Source organism: Oncorhynchus tshawytscha, linkage group LG15 (genome assembly GCF_018296145.1).
Source record: "Oncorhynchus tshawytscha isolate Ot180627B linkage group LG15, Otsh_v2.0, whole genome shotgun sequence".
Classification (NCBI taxonomy): domain Eukaryota; kingdom Metazoa; phylum Chordata; class Actinopteri; order Salmoniformes; family Salmonidae; genus Oncorhynchus; species Oncorhynchus tshawytscha.
Genome location: NC_056443.1, coordinates 19,670,802 through 19,684,917, shown reverse-complemented (window position 1 = coordinate 19,684,917; position 14,116 = coordinate 19,670,802). Strand labels below are relative to the sequence as shown.

The following is a 14,116-nucleotide window of genomic DNA, read 5'->3' as shown; positions in this document are numbered from 1 at the left end:
TACCCTGCCAACTATTAGTCCTCTCTAAAAAAATATATATAATCAAAAACAACATCACTCCATTCCACTATTTACCCTATCTAATCCTACTGCAGACCAACGGTCTGAGAAGACATAACACCACCACTCAACACCCCCTGCAACTGTTCTACAATAAAACCTTGCAATCACAGGTATTTGTGTCCTCAGATCCTCAAAAGGTTTTACAGCTGCACCATCGAGAGCATCCTGATGGGTTGCATCAATGTCTGGTATGGCAACTGCTCGGCCTCCGACTGCAAGGCCCCCCCATTATTGGGGGAAAGCATACAGGAGAACCCTTCGTCATGAGTGGTGAGCAAACGCATCCAGGGTGTAGGCGCCACTCGTCATCTAGAGGGCCTCAACGGGATATGAGGTCTGCCCCCACATTGAGGTGGCCTGGAATGTGGCGTGCCGTCAACGAGAGAAGAGCAGGAGTTCTCAACTTCCACCCCGCCTCAGCTTCCAGTCTAACCCGGTGGGCAGAGAACAGCTTCGATGCCATCCCCAATAATGCTCTGAGTGCAAAGTCGAGGAGCATTCCGTCCAAAACGTCTTTAGTCCTCTATGGCCCTGTTCGCCCAAGGGGGCCCCTCTTGAAAGGGAGAGCAAAGTGTGTTACACTCTGTGTGAACCGGAGGCATCGCCGCGATGGTTACATTTGTAACCCCAGCGTTTGAGCCTGTGTGTAGGCCCCATGCCCTTACTTTGCATGGTTGAAACCTGTAGTGCAGGGGCCGTAGAGCATATGACACGAGAGCATTATACGTATGTGGTATTGGCAGGTAGCATACTGGTTAAGAGCGTTGTGCCAGTAACAGACAGATCACTGGTTCAAATCCCCGAGCCGACTAGATGAAAACCCTGCCGACGTGCCCTTGAGGAAGAATTAGAAAATCTTTATTTGACAACCAACAAACAAACAAGTCTCTCCTCCCTTCAACAGAGGGGGGGAGCGTGCAGAGAGTAGGCATAATGACAGAACAGTTGGTCACTGAGTCCTTGACACACACTCCCACGTCTCGGCGTCTCCTGTTGTAGGAACTTTGAGGCGCATTCTGCCATGTAGGGACCGCAACCAGCTATGAGTTGACTGTGGGCTTGGCCGTAGAGGCGGCTGGTGGCGCCGGAGTAAGAGTAGAGGTTTTCACAGGTAGGACGACGACGTGCCACCGCTCCAGGTTGGGCCCGCAATGAGGTGGAGGCGTTGGGAGCCGAGTCTCGGTGGGCAGCTACAGCTCTGGCTAGAGGAAGGTGCTTAGACAGCTGTCACATATCTTCCTCCATCTTCTAAAAGCTCTCCGTAGCCTCCACGACGGTGACTCCCAAAACGCTGTCATCAGAGATGGGAGCATTCAGTAGGAGCGTTATGTCAGCTTCTTTGATGGCTGTCAAAGAAAGCCTAAGGTGCCTCTGTGTAACTACAGAGATTGCCATAACTCGTACCGAGCACACAGCCAATGCCTGGTAAAGGTGGAGCACGTCGCCAGACAGATGTGACACCTCCTTGACTTCGGCCTCGGAGAAGGATGTTTGACAGGTTGACATTCGGGACAAGGCCGCAGTAAGCAAAGTGACATTGTTAGCCGCTGCCACAGCTTGCCAGCCGAGGGTATAGCTCGTGTCTGCCAGTTGTGCAGTGAAGCGGTCTTTGAAGGGGAGCAGAGAAGGCATCTTTGCATTCCATTGGCTGCAACCTGGAACGAAGTGGGCAGCCAGCGTCTTCCCCAGCCGAGGGATACCACTAGTGGTGGGTTCTTGCCATCCATGCACTGTGGTAAAGGACAAATATGATTTTGCCGGTGCCCTTGCCCTTCGTCCCATGAGCACCTGTTGTGGAAATATTGGTTCAATAATATCTCTCAGATACCGGAGCCTGGGAATTCAAATAGACTTTATTACAAAGTAACAAGCCGAGTTGATCCATGGAGCAACTGCCGGACTCATTCTCAGCCCACTCCTTTTATACAGTTTCATGCTTATACAAGTTTCATAGTCCCCCCACTTTATGCTAATAACCATATCCCCTTGGCCTTACTCCACCATTGTTTCATTGTTTCAAAATCTAAGTTCCTTCCTCCAGGCGAGGTCCCCCCCCCCCCTAATTCCTTGATTCAATTATATTGGTGGTGCGCCTATACATTATTTCCCCAAAATAATAAGTAGATCACTACAGGCAATTATAAGGACTACAATCCCAGGATTACACATAGTGCCTTTGCTTACTTAGTGCTATTCAGGTTTTTAACAAGAAACACATTCTCTGAACAGAAAACACCCATAACCCTTGCATACTTGTCCAGCGAGGTATGGCGGGAGCCATAGGTTCCGCCACTTACCGTTGTTGAGCCCAAGGCCCACCCACCATCATGCCACTCACCTCATGTCATGACCTCTGGCCGGGGTTCAGGAGAGAAGGAGAGAAGGGGGGTGCCGAGGCATCTGGCAGCTCCCTCAATATGCCCCGGGAAGTCAGAGCATAGGGAAGCTGGCAGAGTGGATGATTGTCCCAAGGAGAGGTCGAAATACTCTTCCCTTTCCTTGTTGTCACCGCCACACTCACCCTGAGGTAAGGGGGGCCCTGAATTTTTGTGTCAGTGAAGTTGGCTTTTCGAAAAGAGAGTCCTCCATATCCCCATTGTCGTCCCCTTCAATGTCATCATCTCTGGAAGAACCCCCAGAACCTGAGATTGTGGAGATAACGATTTCGAGGGGGACCTCCACACCCGAAAAACGGCACACGTTCCCGCAAGCGTCCCCTTGGAGAACAGCCGGGCGCAGCTGACACACTGCAGGGTTCCTGGATGCTGTCCCTGGTGTGTTTTGGGCCCAAGCAAACAAAACATGTGTGAGTCCAAAGCCACTGAGAGAGAGGAACAGCACCATTACGCTCTTAAAACAGCTTTTGGTGGGGGCTTCTTGCTCATGAAAGATGATGCTGAGTGGATGAACAGCGGCAGGATGGTCTTGAAGCCCATCTCGTCATGGGCTTCAAGACTTTCAGACTAATCTCCAGTTTCGCTGAAGAAAATGGATTGTCACTAGTTACCACAGCCACAAAGTCACAATTGGCTATATCGTAATGATTCATGAAAACAAAAATGAGCTTTTTTGTCATCATTTAAGTTTAGGCTAGTAGTACAACAGAATGCATTCAACCGAAATGTGTCTTCCACATTTTACCCAGTGCCTCTCAAGGATCCGCCCCTTTTTTCCCCCAATTTTCACCTAAAATGGCATACCCAAATCTAACTGCCTGTAGCTCAGGACCTGAAGCAAGGATATGCATATTATTGATACAATTTGAAAGGAAACACTTTGAATTTTGTGGAAATGTGAAATTAATGTAGGAGAATATAACACATTAGATCTGGTAAAAGATATTACACAGAAAAACCAACTGTTCTTTTGTATTTTTTTGGTACCCTCATCTTTGAAATGCAAGAGAAAGGCCACAATGTATTAGTCCATCACAGGTGAAATTTAGTTTTTGGCCAATAGATGGCAGCAGTGTACGTGCAAAGTTTTAGACTGATCCAATGAACCAGTGCATTTCTGTTAAAAATGTTGTATCAAGACTGCCCAAATGTGCCTAATTTGTTTATTAATAACTTTTCATGTTCAAAATTGTGCACTCTCCTCAAACAATTGTATGATATTCTTTAACTGTAATTGCTACTGTAAATTGAAAAGTGCAGTTAGATTAACAAGAATTTAAGCTTTCTGCCAATATCAGATATGTCTATGTCCTGGGAAATGTTCTTGTTATTTACAACCTCATGCTGTATTTAGTTTTCATGCTACTGAGGGCCGAGAATCCACTCTCACATAGGTAGTGGTTGCAAAGGGCATCATGTCTTAACAGCGCAATTTGCCAAGGCAGGATAATCCAGAAATCTGGCAGTGGATTCTGGTTAAATTCCATTTTCACAGAACCACTTGTTGCAATTTCGATGAGGCTCTCTTGTTCAGATATCGGTAAGTGGACTGGAGTCAGGGCATGAAAGGGATAACGAATCCAGTTTGTCTCATCCGTTTTGGGAAAGTACCTGCGTAATTGTGCACCCAACTCACTCAGGTGCTTCGCTATATCACATTTGACATAAGCTTGAGTCCGTAAGCTTGAGTTCATTTGCACGCAAAAAATCATACAATGATGGAAAGACCCGTGTGTTGTCCTTGTTAATGCAGATAGAGAAGAGCTTTTCAATTTTGTCCCGCACATTTTGCGGAGAGTTGCGGAGAGTCCCTGTAATCCTAGATTCAGATCATTCAGGCGAGAAAAAACATCACCCAGATAGGCCAGTCGTGTGAGAAACTCATCATCATGCAAGCGGTCAGAAAAATGAAAATTGTGGTCAGTAAAGAAAACTTTAAACTCGTCTCTTAATTCACAAAAACGTGTCAATACTTTGCTCCTTGATCACCAGCGCACTTCTGTATGTTGTAAAAGCGTTACATGGTCGCTGCCCATATCATTGAATAGTGCAGAAAATATATGGTAGTTCAGGGGCCTTGCTTTAACAAAGTTAACCATTTTCACTGTAGTGTCCAAAACGTCTTTCAAGCTGTCAGGCATTCCCTTGGCAGCAAGATCCTCTCGGTGGATGCTGCAGTGTACCCAAGTGCAGTGGCGGAACTAGAGTTTTATACATGGGGTGGCCAAGGCTACTTCAGTGGTCCATTGACCATGACAGAAAATGTGTGTGTAACCCTAACCTGGCATCTAATGAGCATGAATGAATCCTATGATTGCTGATTAGAGGTAGAAGTGACAATTCACTTAACCCGGAGTTCTTCAATGTGGCAGATGGTGTGGTCCAAAAGAGTTACCTCATTAGAATTATTTAACATACTATGAATAGTCAGTGTCTCTACCTCAGAACTGCAGCTCAATACCTTTCACACACACACACACACACACACACATACACACACACACACACACACACACACACACACACACACACACACACACACACACACACACACACACACACAAACTGTACTCACATACTGGAGAGACTTAGGTCACTCTGTTTTCATGAATATATAATCTGGGTCTGTAAGTGTGGAACATCCTAAATGTTTTCAGAAAATAAAGCTCAAGCACTAAGGACATAAGATAGCATTTGCATAGTTTATTTACAAAATAGTACATTTACAAAAAAACACTGCAATTTGACATACCGGGTATCAAGCAGAAATGGACTTGAAAAATAAAAATAATTTTGGTGCCTGTCAATATTACAAATTTACAGTATCATATTTATGCTCATATATATTATGTTAACTAATAGCAAAGAAAAGTTTTGGAATTGGCCCAATCAAGACCAAATTAAAGATGTGTGACATGATACATGATATCATTTTAGAATGTCAGTGTACTAGCTAGTACACAGTGCAGGTTTTAATCATGACCAGAGGGACCGCCTAAGTGCCAAATTAACCTCTGTAGATTTAAAACAGCATAATTCTGCGGTTCTGGTGAGAACTGACAAAATGTTTCACAAACTCATCCATGTTGAGGGAGCGTGCCCTCCTAGACTCAACACTGAGAATTCCGAGGTGACTTAACCTGTCATCAACCATTGTTGTCCTAAGGTCGGTTTTAATCAGTTTTAAATCTAATAAGCTTCTCCCGCAAGAAGCACTGCTGACTGGTGTAACAACAGAAATCTTACAAAGTCGAAATAGGTCATGGAAGACCTCTTTATAAGGTTCTAGATACACAACAAAGTCAAGGAGAGTAGACGGTCTGTCCCTTCCACTTTTCTCTCTCCTATCAAGAAGCCGCTTGGTATGATGAACCTCATGTTTGAGGTCCTCTAAATCCTACTAAAAGGTCTGAGCAAAGGCTCCTAATTCAAGAATGTGGTCCTCTTTCGGTTGAAAGACCCTTGCATTATCTCGCAATTCTTCTTTGAAAAACGCCATTGCAGCTCAGCTGTGAGACTGTCGAGCACCTGATAAAAGATAGCTCTTTGGAAGCTCTCAACATCACTTTGGTCACTATTTTTCTGTCCTACAGTGCTCATCATCAATGAGTTGTGAAATCTTAAGCTTGTTTTAGGCTGTCTTTTACACGCTGTTTGTACACTTATTTTGCAGTGATCTGCAATAAAATGCTAATCTTGCACTGTTTTTAATCCTTGGAGACACACCAGAATGCTTTCCACTCATGACGGATGCACCGTCATAGACTTGCCCCACAATATTATTTGTAACCCAGACCATGTTTTTCAAGGCAATCAATTATCATTTTTGTGAGACCTGCTGCATCTAAGCTTTCAGCTGACTGAAAGTGTAAAAATCTTTCATGGATGGCCCTTGTTGTAATAGTACCTCACAACTAAAGACGTGTTATTTTTTCTTTAAATCTTTGGTTTCATCTGCAATTACACTAAAAACGTCCATTTCTTTTACTTCTCTTATTATTTCACGTTGCACCATCTCAGCTAAAGCCCTCAAAAACGTTGTTCTAGTGGCTTGTGTACTTAGCGTTGCCACATGCATTCATCCTTTTCTCTTTGAGAGGGTCATGATTAGCTATTTCTTCTTACCCTGGTTGTGATTACCCTTGTTGTGAGAGTCATCAGACTCTCGATGACCTCTCTACGCATTATTTTGAGTGGCAGTTAATATGAAAGGTATAATTCAGGGATCCACAAGATTAGATACTAACAGCTGCTGACTAAAATGTGTAGTTTAAAGTATAGGCCTGGCCTACATTTGGGTCCTTTTGGAACAGCATATCTGCTGTTTGATGCAGTTGGGAGGGGCTAGATGACATCTCCTGGGAGGTCTCTGTGTCATCCCATGATACATCCTATTACATTAAAATAACAGAAGAACCATTAGTGTATAATCACAATAAAAATGTGATGAATGAAAACTAGTTAGAAAATTCAAACATTTATTTAATGGAAAATTGATATTTCTGGACTGCACCATGCTACCTTGTTGACAAAATGGCCGAGCGCCACAGATTTCAGAATTGCGCTCCTCCCTCCCCGCTTTCTTCCGATGACGTGACGGGTCTTTTCCCGGTGACCAGCGGCTAAGCATAATCGAATCCACCCACTGGTTATACCCATGCGCTTCACGCTGGGCTGTGGATGGAACCGGGCTTGACATAACGGACTAGAGAACAGAGAAAACAAAACAACATATTGAACCGCAAAACAACCACCAAAAGGTAGGATATTTCTTTAACTTTTCTTAAAATAAGTCACACGTGTAACTTCTTTTTACTCATTAGGGCAATTACTAGTTTACTATTAAGAAGGGCGACGTCATTACATCGGAGCTGTCTTCTAAAGACAACCTACAATGCTGCTTAGTACTGTAAAATAATTGTATTTTCCTGTAAATGTACAGCATTATACTGGCACCACAGTCACCAGCTTAATACTGTAATTAAATGTTCTGGATCTGGCTCTGATCTGGTTTTGAAACCATGTAACATCATGTAGTAGTTGTATGGCTGTAGCAAGCAGTGTTGTAACAGTGTTTTGACATCTTCCTGTTCCCGTGAGGATTTAATGTGTGTTAGGCTACTTTTATATTTGTTTTAGACCGACCAATTCTTCCGTTTCTTCTGAAGGTAAGCGGGTGTTAAGCACATTTCGAATTAATTTACTAAATAGCTTAGCGTCTAGTAGCCTCTCTGTCCTCTCAGATACTCAACAAAAAAGACTACTATGGTCGAACTTGTCGCTTGTTTATTCAAAAGCCACAACTAAATCCAAATGTGGTAACTGTCAATTGTGTGAAAGACATGTGCGGCGAGATGAGAGGACTCTGCTTGTCCAGCTGTTCACTGTGTCACCTCGATGAGAGCATGCCTTTGACAGCTGGCCAGCCCATCAGTTGTTTTTTGGGGGAAACTTTCCTGACCTTCAGAATGTAGTTTTTCCTGTTTATGTCTGTTTATAGCTTACACTGTAAAACCTTTCCCTGTACATTTACAGCCTTATACTGGCACAACACCAATGATGCTGTAATATGATTTACAGTGAGGAAAATAGTACTGTAAACTATATTACAGCATCTCTGCTGTAAAGCAAAATTACAGTATTAAGCTGGTGACTGTGGTGCCAGTATAATACTGTACATTTACAGGGAAAAAAACTACAGTAAAATACAATTATTTTACAGCACTAAGCAGCATTGTAGGTTGTATTTAGAAGACAGCTCCCTGAAATGTAATATTATAAGAAAAACAATATGTTTAGAAATATTTATACAGTACCAGTCAAAAGTTTGGACACACCTACTCATTCCAAGGTTTTTCTTAATTTTTTACTATTTTCTACATTGTAGAATAATAGTGAAGACATCAAAACTATGAAATAACACACATGGAATCATGTATTAACCAAAAAAGTGTTTAACAAATCAAAATATATTTGATATTTTGGATTCTTCAAAGAAGCCACCCTTTGCCTTGATGACAGCTTTGCACACTCTTGACATTCTCTCAACCAGCTTCATGAGGTAGTCACCTGGAATGCATTTCAATTAACAGGTGTGCCTTGTTAAAAGTTAATTTTGCTGCATCAGATGACCTGGCCTCCACAATCAACCGACCTCAACCCAATTGAGATGATTTGGGATGAGTTGGACAGCAGAGTGAAGGAAAAGCAACCAACAAGGGCTCAGCATATGTGGGAACTCAAGAATGTTGGAAAAGCATTCCTCATGATGCTAGTTCAGAGAATACCAAGAATGTGCAAAGCTGTCGTCAAAGCAAAGGGTGGCTACGTTGAAGAATCTAAAATATCAATTATATTTTGATTTGTTTATCACTTTTGGTTACTACATGATTCCATATGTGTTATTTCATAGTTTTGATGTCTTCACTATTCACGTAGTTAGCTTCCTAGTAGCTGAGTTAAGAAAACCTAGAGTAGGTATATGGTAGTACAGTGCATTCGGAAAGTATTCAGAACCCTTGACTTTTTCATCATTTTGTTACATAACAGCCTTGGATCTAAAAATTGATTTGTTTTTTATTTATTTAATCCATCTAAACACAATAGCCCATAAGTTGACAGTGCATGTCAGAGACAAAACCAAGGCATGAGGTCGATGGAATTGTCCGTAGAGCTCCGAGACAGGATTGTGTCGAGGCACAGATCTGGGGAAGGGTACCAAAACAATTCTGCAGCATTGAAGGTCTCGAAGATCACAGTGGCCTCCGTCATTCTTCTAAGTATTCAAAGAGATTCTTCAAAGTAGCTACCCTTTTCCTTGACGGCATCTTTGCACACTCTTCACATTCTCTCAACCAGCTTCATCTGGAATGCTTATCCAACAGTCTTGAAGGAGTTCCCACATATGCTAAGCACTTGTTGGCTGCTTTTCCTTCACTCTGCCGTGAATCATCCCAAACATCTCAATTTGGTTTAGGTCGGGGGATTGTGGAGGCCAGGTCATCTGACGCAGCACTCTACTTCTTGGTAAAATGGCCCTTACAAAGCCTGGAGGTTTGTTGGGTCATTGTCCTGTTGAAAAACAAATTATATTCTCACTAAGCCCAAACCAGATGGGATGGCGTATCGCTGCAGAATGCTGTGGTAGTCATGCTGGTTAAGTGTGCCTTGAATTCTAAATTAATCACAGACAGTGTCACAATCTAAGCACCCCCACGCCGTAACACCTCCTCCTCCATTCTTTACGGTGGGAAATATACATGCAGAGTTCATCCGTTCACCCGCACCGCATCTCACAAAGACAGTGGTTGGAACCAAAAATCTCAAATGTGGACTCATCAGACCAAAGGATAAATTTCCACCGGTCTAATGTTCATTGCTCGTGTTTCTTGGCCCAAGCAAGTCTCTTCTTATTATTAGTGTCTTTAGTGGTGGTTTCTTTGCAGCAATTTGACCATGAAGGCCAGATTCACACAGTCTCCTCTGAACAGTTGATGTTGAGATGTGTCTGTTATTTGAACTCCATGAAGCATTTATTTGGGCTTCAATTTCTGAGGCTGTTAACTCTAATGAACTTTTTTTTGTTTTACCACTTTTTCTCCCCAATTTCATGGTATCCAATTGGTAGTTACCAGAGGTTGACCGATTAATCGGAATGGCCGATTAATTAGGGCCGATTTCACGTTTTCATAACAATCGGAAATCTTTCTTTTTGGACACCGATTTACTTTTTTACACCTTTATTTAACTAGGCAAGTCAGTTAAGAACACATTCTTATTTTCAATGATGGCCGAGGAACGGTGGGTTAACTGCCTTGTTCAGGGGCAGAACGACAGATTTTTACCTTGTCAACTCGGGGATTCAATCTTGCAACCTTACGGTTAACTAGTCCAACGCTCTAACCACCTGCCTTACATTGCCCTCCACGAGGAGCCTGCCTGTTGCGCGAATGCAGTAAGAAGCCAAGGTAAGTTGCTAGCTAGCATTAAACTTATCTTATAAAAAACAATCAATCAATCAATCAATCATAATCACTAGTTAACTACACATGGTTGATGATATTACTAGTTTATCTAGCGTGTCCTGCGTTGCATATAATCGATGCGGTGTGCATTTGCGAAAAAGGACTGTCGTTGCTCTAAAGTGTACCTAACCATAAACATCATTGCCTTTCTTAAAATCAATACACAAGTATTTATTTTTAAACCTGCTAACATTAAGTTATTTTAACTAGGGAAATTGTGTCACTTCTCAGTCAGGGTATATGCAGCAGTTTGGGCCGCCTGGCTCGTTGCGAACTGTGTGAAGACTATTTCTTCCTAACAAAGACAGTCAACTTCGCCAAACGGGGGATGATTTAACAAAAGCGCATTTGCGAAAAAAGCACAATCTTTGCACGACTGTACCTAACCATAAACATCAATGCCTTTCTTAAATTCAATACACAGAAGTATATATTTTTAAACCTGCATATTTAGCTAAAAGCAATCCAGGTTAGCAGGCAATATTAACCAGGTGAAATTGTGTCACTTCTCTTCAGTTCATTGCGCTCAGAGTCAGGGTATATCCAACAGTTTGGGCCGCCTGGCTCGTTGCAAACTAATTTGCCAGAATTTTACGTAATTATGACATAACATTGAAGGTTGTGCAATGTAACAGGAATATTTAGACTTATGGAGTCCACCCGTTAGATAATATATGGAACCGTTCTGTATTTCACTGAAAGAATAAATGTTTTGTTTTCGAGATGATCGTTTCCGGATTCGACCATATTAATGGCCTAAGGCTCGTATTTCTGTGTGTTATTATGTTATAATTAAGTCTATGATTTGGTAGAGCAGTCTGACTGAGCGATGGTAGGCAGCAGCAGGCTCGTAAGCATTCATTCAAACAGCACTTTAGTGCGTTTTGCCAGCAGCTCTTCGCAATGCTTCAAGCATTGCGTTGTTTATTACTTCAAGCCTATCAACTCCCAAGATTAGGCTGGTGTAACCGATGTGAAATCGCTAGCTAGTTAGCGGGCTGCGCGCTAATAGCGTTTCAAACGTCACTCGCTCTGAGACTTGGAGTAGTTGTTCCCCTTGCTCTGCATGGGTAACGCTGCTTCGAGGGTGGCTGTTGTCGATGTGTTCCTGGTTCGAGCCCAGGTAGGAGTGAGGAGAGGGACGGAAGCTATACTGTTACACTGGCAATACTAAAGTACCTATAAGAGCATCCAATAGTCAAAGGTATATGAAATACAAATGGTATAGAGAGGAATAGTCCTATAATTCCTATAATAACTACAACCTAAAACTTCTTACCTGGGAATATTGAAGACTCATGTTAAAAGGAACCACCAGCTTTCATATGTTCTCATGTTCTGAGCAAGGAACTTAAACTTTAGCTTTCTTACATGGCACATATTGCACTTTTACTTTCTTCTCCAACACTTTGTTTTTGCATTATTTAAACCAAATTGAACATGTTTCATTATTTATTTGAGGATAAATTGATTTTATTTATGTATTATATTAAGTTAAAATAAGTGTTCATTCAGCATTGCTGTAATTGTCATTATTACAAATAAAAATAAAAAATCGGCATCGGCTTTTTTGGTCCTCTAATAATCGGTATCGGCATTGAAAAATCATAATCGGTCGACCTCTAGTAGTTACAGTCTTGTCTCATCGCTGCAACTCCCGTACGGACTCGGGAGAGACGAAGGTCGACCCAACTAAGCCGCACAGCTTCTTGACACAATGCCCACTTAACCCGGAGCAAGCCGCACCAATGTCCCCTAACCCAGACAATGCTGGGTCAATTGTGTGCCACCTCATGGGTCTCCCGGTCGCAGCCGGTGTGACAGAACCTGGTGCCTTAGGCCACTGCGCCACTCGGGAGACCACCCAACTCTAATGAACTTATCCTTTGCCTTAGAGGTAACTCTGGGTCTTCCATTCCTGTGGCGGTCCTCATGAGAGCCAGTTTCATCTTAGCGCTTGATGGTTTTTGCGACTGCACTTGAAGAAACTTTCAAAGTTTTCCGCATTGACTGACCTTCATGTCTTAAAGTAATGATGGACTGTCATTTATCTTTGCTTATTTGAGCTGTTCTTGCCACAGTATGAAATTGGTCTTTTACCAAATAGGGATATCTTCTGTATACCACCCCTACCTAGTCACAACACAACTGATTGGCTCAAATGCATTAAGAAGAAAAGAAATTCCACAAATTAACTTTTAAGAAGGCACACCTGTTAATTGAAATGCATTCCAGGTGACTACCCCATGAAGCTGGTTGAGAGAATGCCAAGAGTGTGCAAAGCTGTCATCAAGGCAAAGGGTGGCTACTTTGAAGAATCTCAAATATATTTTGATATGTTTAACACTTTTTTGGTTACAACAATTCAATGTTATTTATTTCATAGTTTTGATGTCTTCACTATTATTCTACAATGTAGAAAATAGTCAAAATAAAGAAAAACCCTTGAATGAGTAGGTGTGTCCAAATTTTTGACAGGTACTATATATAAACAGGGCAAACTATTAACACAATAAAGCAACGAATGCGCAAGAATTGGTTGCATTCTGGAGAGCTGAGCACATTCGGTAGAGAGAAGTGCCAACATCTTCGCCACACACCCCTCCCCTTCTTCTCGTCTCAATGTGTCTTGAGTGTGATTAGACATTTTATCTTCGCACATATTTTTAGATGCATTGCTTTTCACTGCCTGCCGCATCTCAATAATAAGCTAGGCCTATTGCCACGTGCTCAGACCAAATTGCGGGCTTCCCAGCTTGGCATATTAGCCTCCACGCTTGTGATTTCAAACAATCCACAGATACAAGAATCACATGATCATCTGTGGCTAAGTCATGCTCTCTGGTGAAGTATTTTGAATGATTCTGAAAAGTGTTTCTTGTTCGCTTGGCCTTCGTCAGAGCTTTAAAACGAAATACTTAAACCATCTTTTGATTACTGAATGTGTCTGCACCGGGGTCTCCGGATGTGGCTGCGTTATTTATATCATGTTAATCAGGCCTTTTGATTTGAACATGAATAGTTTTAGTTTTGTAGGCTAGGCTACCTATTTCCTTATTTCATTTATGGATCAAGCCTTAGCAGTCACTCCGATCTTGTTCCCAATGATCCGTGCTTTAGTTTATTATGTTGCTGTCCTGAATTTCTGAATTTGTACCCAACAGCGGTTCTGAATTTGCGATGTACCCCACTGTCCATGTCTTCAGTCCTGTTTAAGTAGGATAGATGGGCTATATGGCCTACGGTATATGTTGAATGGGATTGTCTGCCTATAACCAGCCTGAGTAGGCATGTAACTCCATTCCTATTCTATTAATTTATATTTAGAGAAAGTAATCGAATTGGAAATGAGCTATTATCAGGCCGGTTAATGCGATACATGTCTGTTGTTGAATTTGGTAGTCGACCACCGCAGTCGACCCCGCCCCACCTACTCAGCCAGTCAGGAGTTGCTACTGCGTTGCGGCGGTGGCATACTGCATACTTTTTTTCTTAAACAGTACATACTAAAAAGGATGAGACGATGAGTACATAGTATGCCGTTTAAGTATGTAGTACGCTAGTATGGGTGTTCGGACAACCAGAGGGTGGTTGAAATGTGAGCTCCCTGCTATTTGGAGGACATGCACAATT

General features: G+C 42.3%; 1 protein-coding gene across 1 annotated transcript in view; it reads left to right on the top strand.

Moving 5' to 3' along the window:
* Positions 1–7,072: 7,072 nt before the first annotated feature.
* LOC112214584 (calpain-1 catalytic subunit) overlaps positions 7,073–14,116 on the top strand; it is a 37,414-nt gene continuing 30,370 nt past the window's right edge. The window contains exon 1 of the mRNA XM_024373446.2: positions 7,073–7,219. The gene's annotated coding sequence lies outside the window, so the exon portion shown is untranslated. The remainder of the gene's footprint in view (positions 7,220–14,116) is intronic.